Raw genomic sequence first — 27,693 nt, 5'->3', positions numbered from 1 at the left:
ATCGAGCACCTTTTCGAGGTCAAATATGAGGCAGGCTGCGTTGGGGAACCACTCACTCGTCATGTCTTGAACATGGAACAGTCTGCGGAGGTTGTGGGATGTGTTGCGGTTTGGCACGAACCCATTCTGGTCGGGGTGGACCAACTGGGGCACGACCTGGGCGTATCTTTCCGCCAGCATCTTACCCAAGATTTTGCAGTCCGAGTTGAGCAGCGTAATCGGTCTATAAGAAGACGGGAGCTGGGGGTCTCTGTGTGGTTTCAGGAATGACACTATTACCGATTCCCTGAGGGATTGTGGCAAGGCCCCCGCCGCAAGCGCGTCATTGAACACGGTAGCCAATCGTGGGGCAAGGAGGGTCGAGAACGCACTGTAGTATTCAATGGGGAAGCTGTCCAGACCTGGGGCCTTATTCCTGGCTAGTGCTCCTATCGCTACTTTGATCTCGGCAGGTGTTATTTTCCGGTCGAGGTCCTTCTGCATTTCTGGCGAGATATGGGGGATTGGGTCTTCTGCAGTTTTATAGCGCGAACTCGACCCAAGGTATCAGAGCGCTTTACATGAGCACCAGTTGCATTATAGACAGGAACATTCATTTTTTGGGGGAGCTTAAGCGTTGTGCCCAGAATCAAAGGGTATTTAAGTCTCCCACCAGACTCGAAAGTAGTTCTGCTGCTTCAAGGTCGGCCGCTCTAACCATTGAGCCACATCCTCTCTCTACAGTTTTACCCGCAACCACCGGATTTCCACCAAGGTTGTTTTTTTTAATTATTTTTAGACTTTATGTATGTAATATCCAATACAGATCTATTGCGGTGTATAATATCGCGAGGCGTATGAATATGTGGCGATTTTAAATGCTTTCTATCTGGCCCGGGGCGATAGAGTTCGCAGGTCCAGGATGCACCTGCCAGTCAATTACCAGAGATTGAAAATCGTGGAAGAAGGGTAGCGCCTCTAACGGAAGTATTTTGTCCCGTAACGTCTACAGACGAACATGTGACATCCAAGTACTAACGACCTATCAGGTACGTGGAAATGCTTTCTCAGAGGAGCGTAAATTGTGGTGTCCTTGCATTCGTTGGACCACTGGTGATACTATTGGATGAGGTGCTCTTGTCAACTGTTCATTGGCAATGAGGTTCTCGTGTATTGCATCAAGCCCTATCATTGGCTGAATAACCTCTTGCACGGCCGCCTCCTGCATGTGGGCGGGATCTCGTGACATCAGCACTGAGATGCTGACTATCGCTAGTTATCCCGTGTCAGTGTAGGGAGCCGGTGTCCGGGCCTGAGTCAGCCGGAAGAGCTTGGTGACACCGCGAACGGGATTGGTGCTGGTGAGTAGGATATTTTCTTCTAGAGTGTTCAATATGATTGGACACTCCCCCAGCGCCTTGACCGGACCCATTGGGGCATTGGACCCCCGGTCTTCCACCTGCCCCTGTTGTTTGACACCTGGCCGTGGTGATGCGCTGGCTGTCGGACAGTAACTCATGGGTACTGAAGTGCTGGGCTGCCCCCTGGGCTTGACATTACCCCCTGCCTGGGGATTGCCTGTCCGTGTACCTTGAGCCACAGCTTCTGTTGGGGATTGACTGCCCTCCTCCAGCTTCACTACCACCTCTCCAGGGTCTAGGTATTTGACCCTTGACTGGAACTACGTGCTCACATCGAGGCTTCATTTAACCGTCAGCAGATCAATTTCTTTTACAGGGTCATTTGTTAGAAGTGGTGTTGACTGGATCAAAGAGTTCTTATGTGCTGAGGGTTAGACGGGACAGTGGGGTGTGGGGGCATTTGGGTGCACTTCCCAGGATGGCACTGGTGCGCCGATCTTACGAGACTGTATATATTATTTCGTGTGCTTTTGAAATACTTTGTACGCTTGTATTGAATACTACTTTTATCACAAACGCGATTATTTGACTGGGAAATCAGTTTATTGGGGTTACTGTGTGTCGTGCACCTACCTCCCTTGCGCGAAGCCTCGAATGTTCTCCACATTAGGAAGATCTTTGAGGCATAAGTCTCAAGAAAGCCCGATGGACTCCAGTAGTCCTAACCAGGCCGGGGGGGGCGGGTGTGCGGGGGGGGGGGGCGGGTGTGCGGGGGGGGGGGGGGGCGGGCGGGCGGGCCAGGCTAGGCTTGGCCCTCGCAGAGAATCTGCCACTCATATACAACAATAAAAAAAATCAGATAACTGGTGATTTATGATCCTGCTGGAGAGCAGTCATTTGTCTGTTGGTAGTTTTTAAATGGACATAAACTGTATTTTATGTGGATAGCTCAGTGGGTTACTGCCTTTGTCACAGAGATCCTTGTGTTACTTGCAGTTCAGAAGTTACAATGCTAAAATAGGGCAGTGACCTCTGAACTGTCATCAAAGAGCTGCACACAAACTTCGCTTTTTTGTGCTGTGATATAGCTAGAACTTCCCCAGTCATTCGTTATTCTAATGTTGCTAAAAGGAGTGTGTTCAGGCAGATATACATTTTTATCAGTAAAGCCAACTCGAAACCACTGGAGTTCTCTTTAAATCCTGTGTTTGTGCTTCTCCAAACCAAACCCTCTTAAAATATATTGCCCACCTGTACAGATGACGTGATTCCTACACCTTCTAATCCTCATTAATTCATGTGACATTCCCTGTAGACTGATTTAATGTATCCGCATAATGTGTGCATGATGAAAATCGTGTGACACCCGACACTGATATGAGTAGGGTTATACAACAAATGAAATGCATATGAGAGAGGGGCTACAGAGTGTTGAGGAGCACTGGTAGAGGGTGTCAATGAGGGAATCCGAGGAGGAGCTCATTCGGGGAGGGGCTACGGAGAGATGATGGGCACTGTTGGAGGTTGGCAGTGAGGGAATCCGAGGAGGAGTTCATGAGGGGGAGCTACAGAGGGATGAGGGTGGTAGTGAGGGAATCTGTGGAGGAGGTCATTGGGGAGGGGCTACGGAGCGATGAGGGGCCAGAGAGGGAGACTGAGGAGGAGGTCATGGGTCTGAGGAGGAGGTCATGGGGTGGAGGGGGAGCTACAGGGAGATGAGGGGCACCGGTGGAGAGTAGTATGGAGGAAATCTGAGAAGGAGGAAAATAGGTGGAGGGGCTATGGAGCGAAGAGGGGCATTGTTGGAGGGAAGCAAAGAGGGAATCCGAGGAGGTGGTCATGGGGTGGAGGGGGGAGCTACAGAGAAATGATGGGTACCGGTGGAGGGTAGTATTGAGGGAAACCGAGGAGGAGGACAATAGGGGGAGGGGCTGTGGAGTGATGAGGGGAACTGGTGGAGGGTGGCAGTGAGGAAATCCGCGGAGGAGGTCATTGGGGAGGGGCTACGGAGAGATGAGGGGAACTGGTGGAGGGTGGCAGTGAGGGAATCCGTGGAGGAGGTCAATAGGGGGAGGGGCTACGGAGAGATGAGGGGCATTGTTGGAGGGTGGCAGTGAGGGAATCCAAGGCTGAGGTGATGCGGTGGGGGGAGCCACGGAGAGATGAGGTGCACTGGTGGAATGTGGTAGGGAGGGAGTCTGAGGAGGAGGTCATGAGGGGTAGAGGCTAAGGAGAGATGGACACTGTTGGAGGGTGGTAGTAAAGGTATCTACGGAGAAAGAGGTCATTGGTGGGGTGCCAAAAAAGACTTAAAGTTCATGCTAATTACATTTACTACTATATTGAATGTTTAAAGTTCATTGTTTAAAGTTTTAAGGTGATATTATTAATGGTTTTTTTCCGGAAACAATAAAAGTGGAACTGGATGGTGGCTGATATGGGGCTGGGGCTCAAAGTCAGCTGTGAGATAAAATGCACTGAAGAGGGGTGGTAGAAAAGTGGATAATCAAGCCTGTAAGGGAGTGTGCTGCAGAGTCTAGGGTCAGGTGGAGGTAGTAATGAAGAGGGATTCTCCCTGAAGGCTGGCACAGAGGGAGCCAGAGTAGTGTCACTTGCCTGATAATCCCACCTCAGAAACCTCCTCTCCCCATCAAAGGGACGTTACATGGAAAAAAAACTTTTTGGACAGTGATAACATTTAGAAAGAGGTTTGGAAAAGAGTGCTTTTTACTGGGCCGTGTAAGACTAAGAAGAGAAAGGAGGGCCTGGGAGCAGGTCTGGCTAGACACATAAGAGGCAAATCGGGCCTGCAGGGGCCCACCTAAATGCACCCTTGGCCCACCCAAACAAAAATTCCTGGATCCGGGCCTGGTCCTAACTGTCAGTGAGTTCAGAGAGGATCAGGGCGGTTTCTTCTTGAGTTCCAGCTTCGCAATGCGGGAGGGCAGCAAGGTCTTATGGTTTCCTCTGGATGATCAGTTGGGGCCACCAGTCTCAGGATATTCCATGCTGGTGGCACATGTTTCTTTTTTGGCTTTTGGTAGGTGTTAACACGTGTGGTGGTCTCTAGGTCAGGGTTCCTCTTGGCCTCATGTTCCCAGGCGACGGCCCTAAACTTTACAATGGCCCACACCTGGCTTAAGTTATTTGCTATCCTACTCAACCCCAAAGACGACAGTCCTAATCTTTGCAGTAGTTCCCACCTGGCATACAGGGATAGACAGTTTTCCATGAGAGTGGTGGGCGGCCAGCACTCTGGAAGCGCTTCCAACCATACCTGGTGTCTCACACTCCGCTCACTATTATCCACTCAGGAGGAATCTTGATGGGTCTCACTCCCTCCAGGTCCTTTCCTCCTCCTCCTCCTTCTCCTCCTTATCCTCCTTAGTCTGCTTGTCTTGGCATGCAGAGCAAAGAGATGGCCTGTGTTTCAAGCTCAAGACAAGTGGTGTTGGCTTCCTGAGGGATGACCCTTAACCCAGCAGGGAGACTTGAGAATTTTGGTCCCCAGTCCTGGTTGCAGCAGCTCGAAGCCTTGATAATCTTCTTTCCACGTTGAACAACTTGTGGGACTCATGCTCCCACTTTCCATATCCAGCAGACCTGGAAAAATCATAAGATATTTACCAGCCCTGCAGGGCTAGTGACTTGAATAATCTACTCAACCTAACTGTAATGTACTTGATTTTAAAATGGTCTTAAATTGTGTGATCCTAGGCAAGTATTCTATTTTACAAAGCCACCTTTTCTGATCTAATATGCAAGTTCAGCATTTCTACTGTACAAAAAACTCGTTTTTTGTTTTTAATAGACTAAACTTTTGCTCATATATACTACGAATCTAGCCCACATACAGTGTGTATATATAACCCCTGACTTGCCTCTCAAGTTACTAATAGCATTCTCATCAGGGATGGGGCAGGAATGTTTCTTAGTTAAAGTTTAAAAACTCATTTGTAATAAATATATTACTAAAGCATGGTGTGATTGCACCATGTAATTTACAATATGCACATTTTCAATTGAAATGTTCAAACACTTTCCCACTAACATGAAGGTTTAATGATAAAACTATATAGCATATATAGGCAATCTGTGGAAATAGGCTTTCAGCAAAAATATCATTCGCACTTCACCAAGTAAAGAGTTCTGATTTGTTTTCATCCTATTAAAATCTTTTTTCATAGCACAGATTCACAAAATGTTTTCATAACTACTGAAATATATTTTGAAATGTTTGTACAGTTGATTTACAAGCTATTTAAATGTTGTGAGATAGAAAAGAAATTCTGGTATCGTACAGCCTTTAATTCCCCACTCTCTGTTCAGCACAGTTGTCAGACAGTTCACTTTACAAAATCCTCTAAACTTGCAGTCCGAGAAAGAATAGCAAACACCAACCTTCAAGATTAACTAAATTGCAAGAAGACATAAGCTAATATTTGACCCCTGACTATGAATGCTGAGCTAATGTGCAAAGATAAAAACAAGATTTAAACAAATCTTAATTGTTCATTCACTTTCTGAGTGAACAGAACACCTGTTTTTTGTCAGCTCACCAGAATGGGCCAGTAGGCCCTAAAAATAGCTTGCGTGATAAAATCTGACTCGCCATAGCAAGTGGGCTAGTAGATTTCTCGCAGTCTGTCTATACACGTGTGATTTAGTCTTTGTTCCTTTAAAATTCATATTATGAGTGTCAATTCCTTTTAAATCACTCACCTCCATCCTGTTCTTTGTCACAGGGACAGTCTGGCACAACAGGAGCATCTACATTTCTGATACACACATCACAAAGGCCGAGGGAGTAACATGAGGTCACACTGTGCTGTAGGCATCCAATGAAGTATTCCTCACAAAGGTTCAAAGGCCTAAGCCCAGTTCCTAAGCCTGTTCCTCTATTATGATTCCCTGGTTCTACAGTGCTCCTCTTGTGAGGCCCAGCATCTTTCCTTACAATGACCAGTAGCTCTTCTTTGAATTAAAGAGATCTTTGATGAGCAAATAGGATTATCTGCATCCCTTCCGCAAGTGTGGGTGTTCTCAGGCTAGCCCCCAGGGATATCAGCAATCCACAACTCCTATCTGGGGTTGCAGTCCTCTCCTCCAACTAACGTTTCCTGGCCCTCAGCTTTCAAAGTAGAATCCACAGGACTCTCACGTTAACTACCATGCACAGGCACACATACAACACAGCACACACACTCAAGCATTACAAGCTGCCCGACACTCCATACAGTTGTTATGTAGGCAAAGGGTGAATTAAGTACACAGCAGCAGCAGAAGTTTACATCAGTGGGCTGGTAGATAGAAAGACTTGTTCGCACTACAGACTCTTATTAAACTCAAAATGCTTATGTTGCCATCACCGCATTAATGTTACTTAACTTCTGGCAAGGGCAGTAGCCCTCTACCACTATTGAGGGTAGCATTTTGTTCTCTCCCTTCCCCAGAGCTAACAAGACCGCATCACCATGAGACAGGCCTAGGTTATGGTGTACACGCATGATCCGTGTTTGCCTTTGACCAGAATTCAGTTCCAGGGGTTCCAATATACATGCTGATGGCTCACTCAGGGTATGGGTATACGTCCAAGACCATGCAGGGGGATTTTCCATCACAGCAGGCAGCATACAAATTAAGTAAGAGTATTTAAATTTAGGTTTACCAAGTAACAGGATATGTTTTTACCTAGGCTGCCAAAGAAGAAGCCATATTGGAAACTATCTCACCGACTACAGCACTAGCCAGTAAGGAAACAGAATTTGATTTAAGGTGCGTCTTGTTAAGGTTCCATCTCCCTTGCCTGAAGTTCACTTTGACGTTTGTCGCTGTTTCGAATGCTCTGGCTTGCTTGCTTTGCTAACTTGGTACACCTTGGTGGAAACACTTGCATACACTTGCACAATCCCCTGCACTTTCACCTCACTTTTGGGGTGCGTCCTCATACAGCTGACATTATTTAATAGTTTGTATATTGAGTGTTTTTGTTTTAATACAAATTTGTAGGTCTTGTAGGCTCCAATCTTTCATTTGTTGCAGCAGGGATTCCATATCCTATGTAGCTTACATACTTACTCTCCATGTGCTCCCACTCCTTCTGGTTGTGGGTTATCATTATAGAGCTCTGTGCTGGTTTTGCTATTTATCACCAACACCTATTACTAAACGGAGATGACTGTTATGTTTTGTGCCAGTCATTTGGATGTGGTTTCCACTTTGGTTCATTGTTGGTCCTCTTATTGATGTTGCGTAGTGTTGAACTATGGTGTGTTTTTTTTCTTATGGCTTGGCAATGGGTGGCCTCCAGTGGCCCCGTTGTAGGTAGAATGGAGACGATTGACAAAGGCATGTTGGAGTACATAAAAGAGTACTCCTACAGTAATACTTCTCATACTTCTAAATGCTTTTATGAATTTGCCCCTCGGGGTCCATATTTGCCATGTCGATTTCTCGACGTTACCCCTTCAGTATAGCCACATTATTCAATGGTTAGCGTGTTCTGAGTCATGGTATCAAAGTGTGCATGAGCCATTTAATATTGTACGTATTTGAAGAAGCTTTAAAACACTGGAGACATCTTGGGTGATGGCACACACTTCTGAGAAACTGTTGAATTTTGATGGCTCCATAATCGTCATGGATTACCCTTTTGTAGTGATACTGGTAGTCAGCTGTATCTACTTTCAAGGTACTATGTATTTAGAGTGCAGCTCAAAGCTGTTTTGTGGTTTGAAATAGTTGACCAGCTTGGTGTGCAGCTGCGTAAAGTGATATGTCATTGGCATTTTGTAGTTAATTGTGATGTCAACAGTTTTGAGGGTTCATGTTTCACTGTTAAGTGTGGGGCGATATAAGCAGGATAGTGTGATGATGTGAGTATTGGGGATATGTGTTGGGTTTTGGTGAGGTGCGGTAGTTGTTTTGCTGGCTGTGTGGCTGTTAGGGAGTTGCACGTTAGACTGTCTTAGGTTTATTTTAAGTGGTCAAATGTAGTGAAGTGTTGTGTTCAGTGCACTCTAAAGGATTGTTATGCAATATATATATATATATTTTTTTAAAACCTTTGAGTCAATCAAATCAGTACAGGCGCAGGCCTACAACCACAGGGGCCGGCCGCAAACTCAGGAGATAGAAACAGGAGCATTGCAATTGTTTACGGTGCAAGGAGTAACTATGGCGTAATCATAATACATGGGTGTAGGTGCAACGAAGCACAAGGATAAGAGAGGTTTCAGTTTTATAACATTGAAGAAGAAGCTGCGGCTATATCATCAGAGGCATCACACTACACGATAGACAAGAAGAGACGGGAGGGGTATATCCCTCCACGCAATCGGGAATCGATGATGAGCAATAAGGCCTAAAAACACACTACGTCCGCCGAATGCAGGCCAGGAGTAAAGGTCAAACCATGGCGAGCAATTTAGCGAGAACATCATACGGAAAACCCACCCTTCCAAGACAATAAAATAGAGGCAAGTGCAGATGCCCGACAGAGAAAGGATGAAAGAGGGAGATACAGCCAAGCCTACTAAGAAGGAAGAGAGAAAGGGGCCATAGAACAAAACAAACTAAAATAACAAACCCCCCCCCCAACACCCGCCACCCCACATCACCTGTCGCCCCAGAATTACCCTGAAGAGAGGAAATAAAAGACAAGCAAGAGAGAAAGACAATAAAGAAAAAATATGAGGGGAAGGGCCGGCGATTCGGACATCCGGTCCCTCCCACCCCCGCATACTAAAATCGTATAAACAGAAGCCATAGAAAAGAACGACGATCAGCAAGCACATAAAACGCAATCAATTACAGCCCCACTAATCGTGCCCTGGAATCACCATTAACCAGCAAGAAGTCCCTCCAAGTCCCAAGCGAGGTCACCCCTGGCCACTTCTATGAATAATAGCAATGTTAAGCAACTTTGCAATCGGGAGACAATTCGATACAAAAGGGTCAATCGTTCCGGGCAGACCAGGTAGCTCCGCCACCCAACATCGTCCCAGCCACCGAGAAACAACTGACGATACACAGTCCACCAACAGTTCCAAGTCCAAAAACAGGTCCACCAAGCTCGGAAAAGAAAGCACAGGATGTGGAAAGCACAGCAGCACTGTCTGGGCCTCAGGTACCACGGATTGATGGGGCTTCTCCACTTGCTGGTCAGAGAAAGGCCCCGATGAGACCACCAGTTGCGAAACAGGTGTGACGACAATAAGCTCAGGAACCAAATCTATTCGTGCCTTCAAGACTGTAGACTCATCCGGGAAACGTGACAATGCAGCAGAAGGAGACACGTCGGCACCGACTCGGGGGCAAACCACGACGTTACAAAATGGTGGGTCAGCAATGGCGGTGATCCTTCCTTCCAAGTCCCGGGATCTCTGGAGCAGAGCAGTCCGCAGGGTCATCAGTGCAGCCAGTACGCGGCTACGCGTAATCGTTTCCCCATGTAGGCGAACTCCGGGGGTCTCAAGCACAGCGGTTTCTCCGTCCCCGGGAGGGGCGCACTCCAAGGCGCCATCCGCCATTTCAACCATCTCGGTCTCCGTCGCTTCCTTTCCACCTCCGAGTCCAGTCCGACCACCAGGGTCAACCGGTCCCACGGCTGGACTTCTATAGTCGGCGCTTGGTGCAGAAAGGAGAGTCAACAAAAGGCCGGGTGCGCTCCCCGCAGCTCGCCGGGAGCCAACTGCCGGTTCCCGGACGGGACTATTAACATGGCCGGGCGTCACCCCCAAGGGGAATCGGGCGACACGGCCTCTCTCCGGCTCGGCGATATCTCGGGTTCACGGGGCAACCCACTATTGGGAGTGGGTTGGTACCAACTCTCCCGGCTCGCGGCTCTCAGGTTCCCACTGACCGGCTTCTCATCCCGACCAGGGCCGCCAACACTATGAACACTGCCGGGCAACCACTGCACTCGAGGCCCCGGCGTCAGCGCCACGAAGGCCGGCAAGGAGACGGGGACAGTTCTTCGGATCTACTGCAAGGTGGAGCCCCAGAATCAGATGGTAAGTGATCGTTTCCCTTTAACAACGTAGATCAGCAAGCCTCGCTCAGGATTATCGTCAGGATAGACGTGCGGGGAGGAAGGGCCCTCGGAGCCAAGCGTTTATGCGACTGTTCCGATCGCCATCTTGGCTCCTCCTCTCGTTATGCAATATTTTAATAAGGGATGTTTTGTTTTGTTAAGCAGTAAATTGCACCGTGCCTTCTGTTGGAATATGTAGTTAAATGGTTTTGTATGTTTATATGTGTGGTCCTATATTCTGGGACTTGTTTCTGTTAGTGTTCTGTCTCTAGCATCCGTGTCTTTTTGTTCCATCATTTTCTGGGCACTCACATGATCCGTGTCCTTCTGACTTTGTTTCCCTGTATGTGTGTCTTTACCTCGGTGCTCTTTTCCGATTGACTGATTTCCAGTTTGTCTGTCACTCTGTCCTTTTTGTGAACTTTTATTCAAAAGTCTGTCTTTCCTTGCTCTCTAATCTGTGCGCTTTCTTCTGTCCATGTCTCAGTTCTCAACCTATGCTGGTGTTTCATGTCCCAGAAACCTTGTCTCACATTCCTGGTAAGGGCTGGAAGGGGTGAAGATTGTATATTTATTTTCCTGTGTGTCTCCTCTCATCTCTTCGATGGTTTAGTTAGCCATTTAGAGGTATTTTATTTTTTTAGTGTGCTCTGTTGAAGAGCCAGCTTTTTTTGTGTTTTCCTGAGCAGCAGGTGGTTCTGAGTTTGGAGAGATGGTTTGGAAGCTCATTGCACAGGTCTTATGCTAGTTCCTCCAGTCCTGATGCTTTTAAAATTGGGTCGGGTAATTCGATTATCCTGACCTACGAAGCCTACCTAACTAGGCATTGTTTGGACACCTTGTCCTATAAGAATTATGGGCGTGACCCATTTTTACTATATATATATATATATATATATATATATATATATAATCTGAGCTCTCTAAAGTTTACTTGTTGGCTTTTGGACATCTAGTTTAGGGTTGCAAGATGTTTTGTTGTCAGGCAGATGTGTTAAAAAGCATTCTTGCTGCTGAATTTTATACGTGCTCTAACTATAGATCCAGACATGGCATATTCATGTATCCCAGTCAGAAAAGCATTAAGAGAGTTCTGGTGTGCTGCCTTTGGAGAATGCCAGATATGAAATGTATGAAATGTAGATTGGCTAGGATGTAAATACAGAATTTTACTATGTTATGGCGTTCTTTTGATAAGCTATAGGCTTTTATTTTTTTTTGCTCCTGGGGTTTTTTACTGTCTGTCAGTTTTTGACAGGTTCGTGTGATGGACACTATGGTTTTGGGATTGTAGTATCATATCTATGGGTGTACAGGAGAGATTGTGTCTTTCCTGGGCTCAGTTTATGTTGGTTTCTTGCCATTCAGTGGTTTACCTCATGTACACTTTTAAGTGAGTTGGATCAGTGGGGGGGTGGGGGGTGGGGGTGTGTGTGTGTGTGTGTGTGTGCGTGTGTGTGCGCGTGTGCGTGTGCGTGTGTGTGTGTGTGTGTTAGTGTTAGAGTTAGTTAGTTAGTTAGTTAGTGCCGTACCTAGTAGCAGATGGATGAATGGATTTAATGGAGATTAATACACTTTCAAAAGGGGTTTAATCAAGAATCAATCTTCGAGGAGTATCTGGTATGCCTTTGAGTTACAGTGTACCCAAGCCTATGGTGCTGAACTCTTGTGGGAAAGAGGCAGCTCAGTTAAGCTCAAAGCCTTCAATTCTGCATGAGTTTTTCAGAGTGTTAATCTGGGTGAATAATCTCACGGCCATGATTTGGTTCAATCTTCTTTTTTGCACTTTTTTTTATATATGTGGAGACAGCCATCGCCGTCCTCAATTCTGTCTCCTCTTTTTCTTTCCTTCTTTTGTTCCCCTAAAATAACCCTAACTTTAATTTTTAATCTAATTGATAATCTCAGCGTAGCAGTAGCCTAGACCGTCACTCTTTTGGTAACTTTTCTCCTATCCCTGACTGTTGTCAAGTCCAGATTTTTTTCCCTTTGAGATTTTCCCCCGAGATATGTTTTATTATCTATTTCCCAGTTATTATGCCTGGCTATCAAGGTATGGCAATTTGCTGTGCCAGACTGCTCCCAGATTCAGGAGCATCGTGGTAATCGTATCAGTGTTGTCCTTGGTGAGTTATATCCCATGTTAAGATCATGGCTGACTTGGTAAAACTTAACAGTGGAAACCCTTCTTGGGTAGTTTTGAGCAATATCTGAGCATTTTGAGATTATTTGACTTGTTTGAAGATATGGTATTATAGGAGTGTTTTGCATGGTGCGGTATGTTTAAGATGGTTGTGTAGTTTTAGTGATTAAGTTGATTGATGGAGAGTTTCTTGAATATAACACTACATTGGTTTGGATCACCATGTTAGTTCAGAAGAATTGAGAGGTACAGAGTAGGGAGATGGTATTTTTGAAGCTTTTCGGGTTGTATAGGTCTTGCTGGATTTCTCCATCCTTGTCGTTGCAAGTTCCTGTAGCTTAATTTTGGATATGGGAGGAATTTAATATGGTTGGTGGTGGCTTTTCATATTTCTTTGGGAGTCCTGGATTTTGGTGTAGTAGTTATCTGCTGGTTGTCCATGTATTAACTTGAGAAGAGGTTGATAGTGTGGTGTTAATCTTTTTCATGCATTTTGGTCATGACATGTTATTTTAGTTTATTGCAAATATCCTGAGAGGATTGGTCAAAGATTTTGAGTTGTGGAATTACCTGACCTGTCTGAAAAATGTATGTTTGTGCAGCGCTATATTGATTTTGTTTTGTGTAGTGTGATATATTTTGCACTGAAAATGCTACCTTTTAGTATCTTGATTTGTATTTTGGAGTTTAATTTTGCCTGATATAAGTTGTTAAAAACTCAGTTTTCGCTAGTTTGCTGTTCTAGATTTAGTGTATTCCTGTCTTTTGAGGGAGCAGTAGAAATTGGTCATATGTGTTATTATATGTAAAGGCTCGGTAAGATAGCTTCATAGGAACTTCAGTGCATTTGTCGACAAAGAGGGATTAATAACGGGAGGAAAGGTGCTGCCAAAGGGATTCCTTAGTGTGTTCTGGTCAGATCTTTCAGAGGTGTACAGGTGTTCGTGTTCAGATTACTGTTCTGTTTGATTATGACGTTTATGGCAGAGTATAATCGCTATGTCGCCCTCCCTCAACTTGCAATGGAAATAAATGCTAGTGCTGCTGTTGCCATTAGGAGTTTGTCTTTAGCTAAAATATCAATTGAGCGTGTTATCTGATGAGTAAGTAATTTGACCAGTTGATTTTTGTATAGGATTTCCAGGTTCCAAGGTTTTCCACTTAGAAAGAGTAAACAAGAGTGAGTTAAATTATAAATCTTAAAGCTAATTTCGAAGTTTTGATGTTCTTGCATGATTACTCGCCACCAATATCTACAAAATGAAATGTCATGTTGGATGGGTTACAATATAAATGGCAGTATCTCTCTTTGGAAGGAATGGGCTCTGAGTTAGTCTGAATACTCTGGTGGGACCAGGTTACAAAGATGGCGCCTTTAAATATGAGTCCGAATGTGGTAAACATTTATTATGGTGTTCAGCGACACCACTTTTCATGGCGGTAGCGGTGCATAGTTTCATGGTTGGTACAATAGTCTCTCTTTAGTGAACTATACACTGGTCGTCCATGGTATATCAGTGTATTTCAGCCTCTGCCAGCTTGGATGTTATCCTGAATGCAGTGTGTTTCTTTGAATCACATCACACTACACATTATTTCGTCCTGTGAGGAGTAAAAGGCCTGTTGTCTTACCACATTCTGATTGTACGCTTTCTTTACAAGTTATAAGATCTCACAGAGTTTACATTCTAGTTAGGTCTAATGAATAGCCTTTGTTGCAGTGAAACGTCTTGTCATGGATACAAGAAGTTGTTTGCTTGCGAACCTCCATCACTTCACTCTTCTCAACAGATCACCAGTACAGGAACATTGACTGATTTGTCCAAACATTTTTCACATTTGCTACACATGCCTTAAAATAATACATACATAATGTCCTCAGTCATTAGGTTATCTGTTTTGAGGTTAAGCCACGTCATTTGTCATTGTTTAGTATCAAATTTTAAGATGATTAAAAATCAGCACAGTGCTCTACTGACCTTTCCCAACACAAGTGCTCCAGCGAAAGAATATAGACCTGCGATTCCTTATGTATGTCACAGCCCTTTACGAAGCCCCCAGGGCACGAGTCAGAGTAAATGGCAGTCTGTTGTTCCCATTCTCAATTGTGTGGGGTACTCAACAGGGATGTCTCTTCTCTCTTACTTGCCCTAGCTAGTGAACCCCTAGCTGAGTGTATAAGGGTAGATACACAGTTTGAAGAGTTTTGCTGACCGAATAGGACAGAAGAGAGTATCTTAATATGGAGACATCTTGCGCTTTCTGAAACTTCCTTGAAGCTTGCTATAGCTGCTCGAACAGATGCTGAGTACTTATGGTGAGGCCTATAAGCTGACATTAAATTGGGGCAAGTCCACATCAATGTTCCCTCTAATATTTTTTCTCAATGTGCTTGAATGATATGGTTTTTGTTCCCCCCTATATCACTGTGTGCACAGCAGCATTTTGGACAAGCGGAGGGAACGAGATTTCACTTATGTTTTAAAAAACATATAAATATATATATATATATATATATATATATATATATATATATATATATATATATCTTTATTTGTTACATTTTACAAACAAGAACTAGATAAGAACAGTTAATCGGCTCACACACTTAGTGAAAGCATCCCCCCAATCTCGGCTGCCCTTATTGAATGTATGTTTTAATTTTACATATCACTCCCCCTTGCTCCTATCTTGTGTGACTAGTACTACTACTTGTTTGTACCACATAGGTGGATGCGTAAGTGGGAATCTGCCCTGTAAGTCTTGTCAGACTTTGTCAGATACTTTCTGAGGGAGGATCAGCCACCATTTGGGTCATCATGCCCACCCAGCCACTCAATTCCTCCTCCACCCAGTCATCTGTCCTGACTCTTTTCAGTCAGATCTTTTCTGCTGTGACTCATTCCAGCAGATTTGTCGTCCCTTTCTGTATGGTGGGTCCCCTCCCTGACAGCCAGTGAATTGATATGCATCTTTTTTCCAGGAGAAGTCTGGTACCAACTTTGTGTATTTATAACAAATCACCCTATGTTTTAATAAGGTGGTATACTCCGTAAACAATGTCTGATTGAACTTTGGATTTAGACCCGGGTTACTCTTTTGGGTCGAGTCACGACCTCTTCCTAAAAATCTGCCACCCGACACACATCCATGTCATATGTAAGAATGTAGCATCCTCCTCTATACATTTGAGGCATGTTGAGAACTGATTTGGGTAAGTTTTATGGAACCTGGCAGGCATCATATATGTCCTCTGCCGCAAAAGGAAGTGGACTAGTTTAAATTTAGTGTTACTCGCCACCTCCTTGATCCTATGTGCAGGTGTGTTCCCATCCATTATCAGCTAGAAGGGTCTGTGGGTCCGTATCTCATGTCGCTTGAGCACCTGGGGCAGTCTTTCATCTTTGAGTGCCTTGTATGTTCATGACACCAGCCCTCTCCCCTGCTCGCCTACGCCTGTCCTCTAGCTCTATCAATGATGTATTGTGTTACAGTGAATTAAAATCAATAAAAAGGAATATATATATATATATATATATATATATATATATATATATATATATATATACAGCAAAGGCTCATTTGGAGTGTTGTTGGTTGTACTCAGTGCTGTCACAATGTTGCATGTAACCTTCTGTAAGTTCCTGGCCTTCGCCTAAACCACCATTGATACCTTTCTGAATGACACAAGTTCCTCCTTTATATTCTAGCAGCCCACCACATCAGTTCGAATACTACATCCCCCGGAAGGAAAAAGACAGGTTAGAGGCAGCCCAAGAGACTGGAGGTTCTTTAGTTCAATCGAGCACTCCTAGTTCTTGAAGTCTGAGTTTGGAGTAGAACGATGATCGAGTGGATGAGGTCTGGCTGATGATTTGTTGCCTGCATATCTTAAAGTAATAATCTCTACTTCTCATCTTGAACTCAATGTGTGATCTTGAGAAAATCATTTTATCTCATACATTTCATTTGAGCTGAGAAACAACAAAAACTATTTATCGATAAAATATTTAGGAAGCGCACTTGATTTCTTTTGTCCAAAAGAAAAGGAATTTTTATCATAGTGCCTGGGAGGGACCTACCTAGTCGCTCTGCAAAGGGCAGTAAAAACTTCTTATCTCTAGTTCAAGCTACTATCACATTTACTTTACAAAACCAATACGTCTGGTCATTAAAATGAAAGTGCAAAACCATTATCTTTGTCAATGTTCATTATAGAGGGAGGAGATCAAACCATCAAATAAGAGACGATCAAATGAAAGTGACAAAGCCAACCAACAGTAAATAATAAGTGGGCTCCAAGCCCACTGTTTGTGGTGCTTTCGCTTTGACCTTAAGATCGCTACAGGCTGTTTGGTATGCGAGACCTAAAAACTATAATTCCAAAATACTGACTAATACCCAACCGAATGTATTTACTATCCAAGTGAATAAGCGTTTCAGCAGCCCACATAGGGTAGTCTGCACTATACTTATGCTGCAATATGGTACAGTACAATAGGATACAATATGTTCGCAACAACTGACAACATTGCAGGCCAATGGCTGGAGTTCCAAGGCAAAAGAAGCAAATGACTGGAGGAGGCTAACCAAAAGTACCTTCAGTAAAGAATACAACATGTTTTCCATGAATGACACGAGCACCTTAAGCGTCAATCCTAATAATTGCACGTTGTTACTTTGTGAGAGTGACTTTAATTCCCACCATTTGGAAAGAGTCAACATTTACCATTTGTATCAAAGCCGTGTGTTGCAATTCTAGGTCTGAGTCTAGGATCTTCGATGTTCAGCGTTGTTTGAAGAGGGCAAATCAATGAACATTTTCCAGGATAAACAGTGACTGTTTAATGATATCTATTTAAATTCCTAAAGCGATGCATGTACATATGCTAAAAAAACTGGCATGGATTAGAGCAAAATATAGTGGACAACACTGGATACCCGGTGGCCTACAAGGAGTAACGTTCGCCATAAATGTTGGTCATTTATATGTGATTTTTATTTCACTACATCAGACCTCAGGTTGTGCTCGATAAATAGAATGAACTTGAAGATTTCACAGCTCTGTACTCTAGGTATTATTTTGTTGGGAGATAATCACTTGTGTTAATAACGAGATTTTTTGAACGGGACCTCCGAAATCAGTAGTATCACAGCACAAGAGGTTATGTAATGCTATGTTGCATTCCCTGCAGATGCCAGAGCTACCCTTGTGCAGTGCGACAGATCACAGTTGTGCTGTAGGTGGTGCTGGAAGGAGACCTGGTCTAGGCGGTGAGTGGGGTGGGGTGAATTGCGGCCAGAGATGCAAGAATTCTCATGACTGAGCAGGCATCTTTCAATCCATACCCTAGAGAGACTAGGAGAGCATCAGCCAGCCATTGCTGGAACAGCAAAACCTGAGCCACCCTAATGTGTGGTGGCCACTGTGGCTAGTTCACTGCGGCGAGTCCACTGCAAGGGTATGCAATATGTGATGAGTCCCCGGGAAGGGACATCGGACTGCAAAACAGCGGAGGCACCCATAAAGTACACCACAAACATGTCCCTACCAGCTTAATAGATGCGCAGATGAAAAACAGCACTATAGCAACTACTGTCCTCTCTTAAAGTGCAAGTTAACGCTGCCAAAACATGTGCCATTATTTTCTAAGAGAAGTATATATAAATGCAATTGTTTAATTTCCCATTCTATCATTAACCATCTTTGTTTCCTTCTGTTTGTCACCGAGAAAAGTACACCCAAGCACTGCAAAAAAAGTTGTTCCCATATTTTCAATTTCCTTTACTAATGCTATTTTAGTTCAGTATGGATCCTAAATCCTTCTGTGACAATATGACAAACACAGTCACATGTGCTTACCCCGCTCAGAGCAACATTATGTAAGGAATCTGCAGCTTCTGGAAAGACATTAAACTTTTGCTTCCAAGGAGCAGATACTGTTTTTATAATCGACTATCCGTGCAGGCATGCAAGAACTACTTCAAGACGATTTTTTGGTTGGCCATCTTGTGATTCTGCATTTTTTCCCAGTTGTCCTGTGAATTTTGCTTTTGAGCGACGGGATCAGTGAGCTTCTTCAGAGGAAGTACCCACTTGAGGTTTAGATAAAGCGCATTTGCTCTGTGTGTGTCAAATCTAAAGAGGTGAAACCCATATCCTCCCAAAGTCGCCTAGATATAGGCCGGAAAAATGAAGCCATCTGCTGCTGACCAGTGAAAATAAAATAAATCAGAGTGACGAGGAGGAAAAACCAATGGTAGGTGATGTGTGGGCTCTAAGCCCTTTTTAGATTTTTTAAATAAAAAAATAGATTTTGAGCGACAGCTGTGCTGTCTCTAGCAAAACCTAAAAATAACGTTGTGTCAGAATTTAAAGGTCAAACGCTTGCTAAGACCGAATTTACCTTCATCAGGATTCAGCCATTTGGTCTTCCGCAAAGCTGAGGGAGAAGATCTATGGGTCTCCAGGACACATGCGCGTATCAAGAGAGAGAGAGGACTAGAAAGCTAGTCCGAGTCCCCGTGGTTTATATGTTTTATCAAAAGAGACTAGCTTAAATATGACCAATATTGTTAGGACTAATATTAGTCATATTTAAGCTAGTCTCGAGGACACTTGCCATTCTAATTTCACCTTTTGTCTGAAAAGGCCATCTGAGTGAGTGTTGTTGGCCCTTCCAGGGGTGCCAGAAAACGCAAGAGGAAGGCAAGCCATTGAATAAGAAGACAAATGAGTAACAAAGCGAACCGATGGTAAGCACTGGGCTGGCCCTAAGCCCACTGTAAGTTCACAAAAAGTCTTTCTCATCTAGACCGGGTGCGCTGTCTGGTAGGCAAGACCAAAAAAGCACAAACCAATGCAAGCATCTTAACAATAATACTGACATAATTTAGTGTCATCATTAAAAATCAAACATTTGCTAATCTATTACCTTCATCAGTGGATGAAATAACTACACCACTGCATTTTGACACAAGATGGAAACATGTTGATGTGTTTCAACTGCAACCGCTTGACCTCTTGAGGCCCTCCCTCTCCCCGACCTTGGTGTGATCTTGATGATGTCCTCCAGCATACTCTCGATCGCAAAAACGTTTGAGGCCATTACCCTCCGGCTCAGTGAACATTATGATTCATAACGCATGTCATCTAACCATCTAGTGACGGCTGCGGGGGGGGCAAACTCTGAAGTCCTGAGCTTCAGAACTCGGGGAGTTGTGTGAGATGACAAATATGCAAAGTTACATGAAATTTAACAGTTACGTTGCTGGTGGTTTGACTTGTGTTTTACCCCCTTTGTAGGTGACTTTCTGCATCTCATTGCAGGAATTCTGTTCTCTTGGAAGTTTGTCTGGGTCTGCAATTGGAATGCAGTTCTGAGGTCCTATGGAATCTAACCTCATGCCTCTTGTCTCTGTCGATTATGTAGATCATTGTTATCATCCTCACTCTCCCCGTCCCCACTCTACCCATTGTATATAAATGCTGCTCATCTGCACGCACGTTTGCCGTCGGGAACAACCTTCCCTTGATCCTCTTTTCCTGCTGAATCCGGTGGCGTGTTGATTAGGTCAGGCTTGTTTGACGGAAGACACCCAAATGAATATCTCCTGGTTGAGGGGTTTAGCTCCAAATGATCCATTTAATCCATTTTTGTGTCTGTTTCAGGATTATAATTTCTTGGCATTTAGCCAACATTGCACAATTGTTACTCCAGCGAAAGTGCAATACTCACAGCTCTGTGCACAAGAGTTTCTGTATCTATCAACTTTCCTGAGGTCGGTCATTCTATGCCAATATTTAGTATTTTGGTAAAATAATCTAACTGGTGGCAAAACCTTCAGACGCTAAATTTGGGTTTTTAGAATGTTTCAGAATTCAACAGTCTAGTAGATGTAATCTTGCCCTCTATTGTGCACCTGGGGCATTGCACCGTCAGTCCATTCTTCAATTGTTTGAGCATCTTCTGCAAATAGCCTGTACGTTATAGTCCTCTCTTTCGTTGTTAATTCGCTCTGAAAACATGTAATGCTGAAGTTCCTAGTTTTTAAACAAACTTAATGCACTTGGTGCCTACTTGAAAGGGGGAGAGGGAGGTGTTTAGTTTTATTTTTCACAGTTAATTTTCTCCTGTTAGTATGTCCGCGAAGGCTTAATAAAGGCTTTTGCTCTTGCTATGCAGTTTATGTGGTACGAAAACCTCTTCCTGAGTCTGTCTTACACCTCCCCTTCTATCTGTCTTACACCGCCCTTCTGTCTCATACGCCTCACTCCTCCCTTCCCAGGGAACTGCAAAAATATGCTTCCTGTTCATCAATGGATCAGACCAGCAGGGTGTTGTAGGTTCATCGTACAGCTGTGATTTGAAGCCATCAAACTGGTGTAACTTCTTCTGTCGAGCCTCTCCTATGTGCTTCTTCCAAACTCCACCCGGAAGCAAATACAGCCGAAGGGCTGGAGAGACACCCTTTCGTTCCAGGATGCATGCAATTCAATCTTTGTCTTTACATTACATTTAATAAATAAGGTAATGTTATATATCTTCATTATCATTTTAAAATGCTGCAATTGAATCGTGTAGTTTTAAATACGCGTGAATTGTTGCTACAGGCTGTCTCCGTACAAATGTAGAAGTGGAAATGTTAGCTGTTTTCTTCACACCTTTTTGTGAAGTTCTATTTGTGACGTATCTGGTCCATGTTCTGTCAAAGAAGATTGTGTTCTGCCAATGCTCTCCGATAGCCGGGGGCTGCCTTAGCTGGTGTTCACAGTAGTCTTTTTTTAAAGGTGTTTGAATTCCAGAGTTTATGGTGTTATGTACACTACATCATTCCAGGAACAGACTGAGGTGAGCTGTGGTGCTGACCAAGCAAGAAGCCATGCAAGGTCGGTGATGAGAGAAAGCAGAGGCAAGGGCCATGCCCTTCTCGATTATCAAGGTCTGTGCCTCTTGGTTTGTAGTGTTAGGCCTACTGCGTATGATCCTGGGTTTGGTGGAGCAGCATTGATGATGCAGGTCTCCATGTGCTTAGAGAAAGAATGAAGATTTAACATAAGGCCCATGGAGTGTTTCTGCATTATTCCAAAGCCGGGCCGAAGAGGCTTAAATGCCAGAAACCGGTCCCCGGTAGCTTGTCTCCTTTCTGGTGAAGAATTGGCTTGGTAGTTTGGTCTGCCCTGTTACCATGATGCACTGGGCCAGGGACAGACTAATTTGCATATAGCCAGGTTCTGAGCTGGGATGGGGCAGTGAGATAAATAACGGTGATGGATCAAGCCCTGATCTTTGGACTGGGTAAGAGTGGTCTGCTTAATTCAGACACTCTGTTCATCACCACCCCCTTCCCCCCCCCCCCCCTTTTCTGAATCGTTATTCCAAAGCACGGCGGACCCCAGCAAAGCATGCAAACCAAGATCTTAAATGAAAAGCAGGGTGTTTCACCATGATTCCTGATGAGGAAGAAGAGGAGAATGCTGATTGCCAGCTAGCAATCGTTTCTTTAGGTGTGTAAACCTCAGGGATGTGTCCCCACCCCTCCAAACCATGTTCTGTCCCTCAAGATTCTCCCAAGCCTGACGCTTGAGAGGAGCCATCTCTGCAACTTTTGTCGAGGATGTGTGCACATCAGTGTATGGGAGGGGAGGGCCTTTTAGCGCTCTGGTTCCATTGGTTATGTTGTGTTAATCTGAAAAACGGAAGGATTTCTAATGCGGGGAACACGTTTCAGCTCGTAAAAAGCTTGGCATCGCCACTGCAAGCTGCATTCTCTGGTGCATTTTTAATAGATTGTTCCATTCATGAGAGATCGGACTCCGGTATTTTGGGTGGAGAATAAGGGCAGGGATGATGGCGAAATTACATCATATTTTTATTTGGTACAACCTGCCCTGTAAAGCACTGCCAAAAAGGTATTCTTCTTTTTTTAGAGCCTGGAGTGGAAATTAACCACTGCTGCAATTCTTTATGCATGATTAAAACTGGGCGCATGTGTATTTCTTTATAGTCTTTCACTACAGTATACTGCATGAAAGGGTCAGATGCAATAAATGAGAACACACATGCACACACCACCACCCCTAATTAGTTCCAGCCGCTGTGGACGTACCCGAAGCATTGGCCTTAATAGTGAGAGGGTACCCTGTGAGGGGATCTGCGGTATCACAGTCTTGGAACAGAAGGAGAAAGCAGTGCCTGCTGGAACTGTGAGGGGAAAATGGAATATCCGAGCCCAACACTGACACTGACGGGCTGGCTGGCGCAGGTTGTAGGGGGTAGTGGAAAGAAGACACCCTCTGTAACTGGATGCAAAAGTCAATGGATGGTTTAGAGCCTTACCGCAGACCGACGCAGTTTCAAAGCCAAAAAAGTGCCAGGTCTGAAAAATACAGAGGAATGGAGAAGTGGGCCTTCTTTCAACCGGTGGTGCAAAAAAAAATAGTACGAGAACAGTAGAAGAAGATGCAGACGGAAGCTCAGCCAGTGGATATTTAATGAAGCGTTAGAGGAAAATGTTGACCTGGAGATGATCTGCAGAAGCAGGTAAACTTCGAATAGTTCTTGACTGCAGCAGGGGCACAAATAGAATGAAAGAAGAAGCGAGTATCATGACTAGAAATAAAATGATGGATTCAAAGGCGCAGGTGCAAGTGGGCCAAATGGCCGTGTTTGCGTAGCTGTACTTCCAGGGGAAGGTGTTAGGAGTTTTTTTTCAGATGAGAGGGTTAGAAAGCGTAAACCTATCGCAAATATTAGTTCTGGAGTTCGTTGTCTCTCCTTGTAGACCATCTGACACTTTAAGGCTGCTCTATGGTAGATTTGGTTAGGAGTGTACATAGGCTTCCCTGCAGGTCCCTTAATACTTTGAAACATGGAAATGGTGGAACCATAATTAGGATGCTCAGCAATTCAGACGTGGTGCTAATACAGAAAGTTGTGTCTACAAAGACCAGTTTTAAGGCTCTTGGAAAGCGTACCCTACTTTTTCCAGACCTCGGTGCTAGTGCCTATGCAAGGAGGAGAGCATTCAGGAAGTGAGAAAATCATTGCTGAACCTGGATGTCAAGTCTACCCTTGTTATCCAGCCTGCTCGAGGATAGAAAGGAGCAGTGATTTGTTATCATGTGAGTTTCCCCTCGTCGCCTTCTGAGACAACAGCATCCTATTTCTCCTTCCCTATGACCGTCCCTCTCTTCCTACACTCCGTTTCTCCCCACAGTTGGTTTTCCGAAGGGAGAGTTGACTATATATTTTCTACAGAGTTATTGAGTCTTAAGAAGAAACTGGTGATGACGATTGCAATGTATCCTCGGGAAAAGAGGATATATCCACTCCGTTATTATGGCAGCAGTTGTTTTCTTTTTGTTTAGTGTAAGGACGTAGTCTTTGCTCTGTTGGTGTTTTTTTGCTGATTAGTGCTCAGTAAAAATAATCTGACTTTATTAAAAGTGGGGTCTCATTTTGCAGCTTAGTAGTGATGGCCTTCAGTGTTCCTATCTAATCCAAAGCCATTTTTCACCAGAATGTCCTTTGAGGGCCATGCTAAAATCCCAAAATGTTTTATTGTATATATTTTACCTTCACAGTCAGTTAGCCAGTTACTTCTTTATAGAGGCATAAATGACCAGAAAATCACACATTAAAACATCATCATAGGGAGAGAAAAACGTAATTATAAAGCAAACCTTTCATACTATGACGTTCAGTAAAACGGATTCTAAAGACGCACTTCATAGTAAAGATGTCTGGTTACAATGTGAGGAGCACCTCAAACATGATCCATTTAGCCAAAATCTTTATCGTCTAATAATGAGATAATATTGTCCTCTTAACAAACCCTACAATTCATTTGTCTGTTGGGAGTTAACTAACGGGTATTGTAAATACCAAGCTCGATAGTGCACGTGCCAACAACTCGAAAAAAAATACACTGCAGTGATCATGCCTGGCTTTGTATTTCTTTCCTCCCCAGCCCCTTTCACTCTCAAGCATTATAAAGATGCTCCGACAACCTACTTGAAGAGCTTTAGGTAGGCTGGGTCCTGCCGGTGCGCAGCATCGCAGTTTTAAGCAGCAGGTGCTGAAACGGGTCCCTATCAGCCACTTTATTTTGGGCCTTACTCTCGGTGAAAAAATAAATCTTCATTCCTCAGCTGTACCACCCTTCACTGCCTTTGGTATAACTTTAATGAGACTCGTTATAGTTCTTTCACTGTCTCATTTCAGAACTGAAGCATTTTCAATGTGCTATAAATCAAAGCCATAGTTGTTAATTATTTTATTCAACTAACATCCATGGCAAAGACAATAGTCCTGGCTTGTTGTAGGTGTAATGTTACTTGTTGTATATGTATATCTGGATGCAGTGACAGAAGCAGCAAAGTACCTGTTGGGCGGCACACTTTGCTAAACACAGTTTTTCAGTTTGTGTTTTTAAGCCATGCCCTTAATTACATCAACCATGCACCTTTGAGAGATTTCCCCCTACCCCCCGAGTTTCTCCATCCCACTTAAAGCCCTGTCTACATGGTGCCTTGATTCAAAGGGTGGCCTCACCAAAAACAGTGCTAAAGCTTAGATGGTCATAACAACTTAAGGTTTGGTCCTCAGTAACACACCAGTAAAGCAGTGGTGTAGCTAGACTTTTGCTGCCCGTGGCAGTCCCTGCGTTTGCTGACCTGCGACGGCCACTGCTAGGAGGGGGTTAGGTAGGTGCTGGCGATGGTTTTGCTGACCCACGATGGCCACAGGTAGGAGGGGGGTGGGTAGGTGCTTGTAGGTAGGTGATGACGATCCCTGCCGTTGCCGCCCTGCGACGTCAGCAGGTATAATCCCCTGCCAACCCCCCCTGAGAGATGAGTGTTCCAACAAAATGTCATGGTTTCCATGTTCACAAGACTTTTGTATAGTATGAAAATACCTGAAACTGACGAGCATACATGCTGTTGGTTATCGAGCCACAATCTTGGTAATGCATACTATATAAAAGACTTCTGAACATGGACCTATGACAATTTGTTGGAACACTCATCTCTGAAAACGTTATTTTCTGACCTGATTAAGTCCTGAGGAAGTCTTCCTGTGAGACGAAACACGTCGGCTATGGTCCATTGAATTTAAAAGAAAAACTCAATAAAGTGCAATCCTGTTAAGAAACTAACCTCTGGGATCTGAACATCTTCTTGTGTGCTCAGTGCTTTGGACATTGTCTTGTTATTACTGTTGAAAGTGCTGAACATTTTTGCATTTAATGTTAAAAGAATTTATTTCTGGGTAAGGAGCATAGAGGGGAGTGCTCCTTGGTTCTTTTCACTATCACGTTATATTTAGACACACCATGTTTATCAGGTGCGGATTTTCACAGCCTCTACCCTCAATCAATTTGCAATTGCAGTCCCAACAGGATACTTAACCCCTTCGATGCGGCGGCTATTCTGCCGCAGCGCTAAGGGGGAGGCGGGGCCGATCTTTGTGTGGTCACTTCTGGGGTTTCCGTCCATTACTCTTTGCTTAGCACTACAGGGGCTCTGAGAAAGCAGGGCACTATAGGGGCTCTGAGAAATGAATTGTTCTCAGTTATTCAGTGGTTGTCCTGCCAGTAACTTGTCAATACTTCTCAAGGTTTCTGCGATGAGCTAGCTAAGTTTTTTGCGCTAGCTCATCCTGCCTTCATCACAGCACTCTAGGCTGTCCGGTTTCAGCAGCGCAAGTCAATGAATTGTTGATGGGTGTTTAAATCTGGATCTCTGACAGAGCCATGCCCCCCAAAAAGTTTGCAACTCGCTTCTGACTTGGTAGACTATTTGGTGGAGATCTTTAATAGGGTTCTGGATATGGGAATCTTTCCTAGCCTTTGGAAAGAAGCTAATGTCATCCCTCCTACCGAAAAATCCTGTGGAGATCTGGAGGATTTAAAAAACTTTCGCCCTATTCATGTTGCCCACTCCTGTTAAAGTCCTAGAGAAATACATAATTCAGGAACTGATGCAATTAGTTGAAACCCATGAACTCTTAGATCTCTCTCAGAATGGTTTCAGGACTGAGAACATCACTGAATGCGCACTTGTAACAGCTTCTGATTGTATCGGAGGCCAGGGGGCCCAGGGTGGTGCTGCCATCCTCGTTATACTGGATTCATTAGCAGCATTCGGCACATCTGGGTGTGGGATCTAAAGCGGTTGGCCTTCTCCAGCCTTTTTCCTACTGACAGGGTTCAAATTGGCAGCTTCGGACAGCTTTCCTTATGGGGTCCCACAGGGTTCCTCACGTAGCCCTACTCTCTTTAATCTGTCCCTCCTCTTGCGGTGCTATGGCAGGCCTTGGGCTTTCGGGTTCTGTCTTATGCAGATGACACACAAATTAATCTGTCAATTACGAATAGCATACTACTGGCGGCAGATATTTTCTGGCAGTGTATGTCTAGTATCAGCACTTGGATGAAAGATACTTTGCTAACATTGAATGCAGACAAAACTGGGGTGGTGGTGTTTGATGCCCTTCAGTCTTATCTGGTCTATGGTGGTCTGAATCTTGTAGACCTTTACCCGCTACTGTGGAATCAGCTAAGAATCTAGCGGTTCTATTTGATAATTTGTTGAATTTCAATATGCAGGTTAATCGGGTTACAAGTACATCTACCTCATCAGAACTTTGGGGGGAACAAATTCCTTTCATTCCTGAAGAGATTCGTACGTCTGTGGCCATGACCCTGAGCACATCTCGTATAGATTATTGCAATGCACTATATCTGAATATAAGTAGCTCCTCACTTAACAAGCTTGATGTCAAAATACAATAGCATGTCTCATTCTGAACACTCCCAAACACCTCTCGGTCAGAGAAGGCCTTTGTGCCCTTCGACTACTCTTAGTGAGGAAGAGCGTGATGGCCCACTAGGCCATCAGAAACAATACATCTGAATGCCTGTCCAAGAACAAGCCACCACCTTCAGCACACAGCACCACACCAGGAGCCAGGACTTCACCAGACTGGAAAAGAAGATCTACAAGAAGGCAGGCTTTCTGCAACTGTGCACTCAGAAGCAAATATCTACTCTGCTGCAATTCAAAGAGCATTGCCACCTCATTCAGTTGTAAGTGATTGGATTGTACTATAGAGCTCTCAGCCATTGTTCAGCTTTTCATTTCTTCTTAGCTAGGTTGTGGCTAAACAAAC

General features: G+C 44.2%; 1 protein-coding gene across 4 annotated transcripts in view; it reads left to right on the top strand.

Annotated features, from left to right (window-relative positions):
- The first annotated feature begins 1,209 nt into the window (after window positions 1-1,209).
- Window positions 1,210-27,693, top strand: part of VMP1 (vacuole membrane protein 1) — a 917,545-nt gene continuing 891,061 nt past the window's right edge. Inside the window, exons 1-2 of one of the 4 annotated variants that reach the window (XM_078679832.1) lie at window positions 1,233-1,340; window positions 7,036-7,115. The gene's annotated coding sequence lies outside the window, so the exon portion shown is untranslated. Of the gene's footprint in view, window positions 1,341-7,035; window positions 7,116-27,693 lie in introns of all 4 variants that reach the window. The other 3 variants (XM_078679836.1, XM_078679830.1, XM_078679834.1) reach the window with 3 other exon arrangements.

The sequence above is a fragment of the Lissotriton helveticus genome, chromosome 3_1 (assembly GCF_964261635.1).
Source record: "Lissotriton helveticus chromosome 3_1, aLisHel1.1, whole genome shotgun sequence".
In the NCBI taxonomy this organism is placed as follows: Eukaryota; Metazoa; Chordata; class Amphibia; order Caudata; family Salamandridae; genus Lissotriton; species Lissotriton helveticus.
This window is presented reverse-complemented; position numbering and strand designations above follow the sequence as displayed.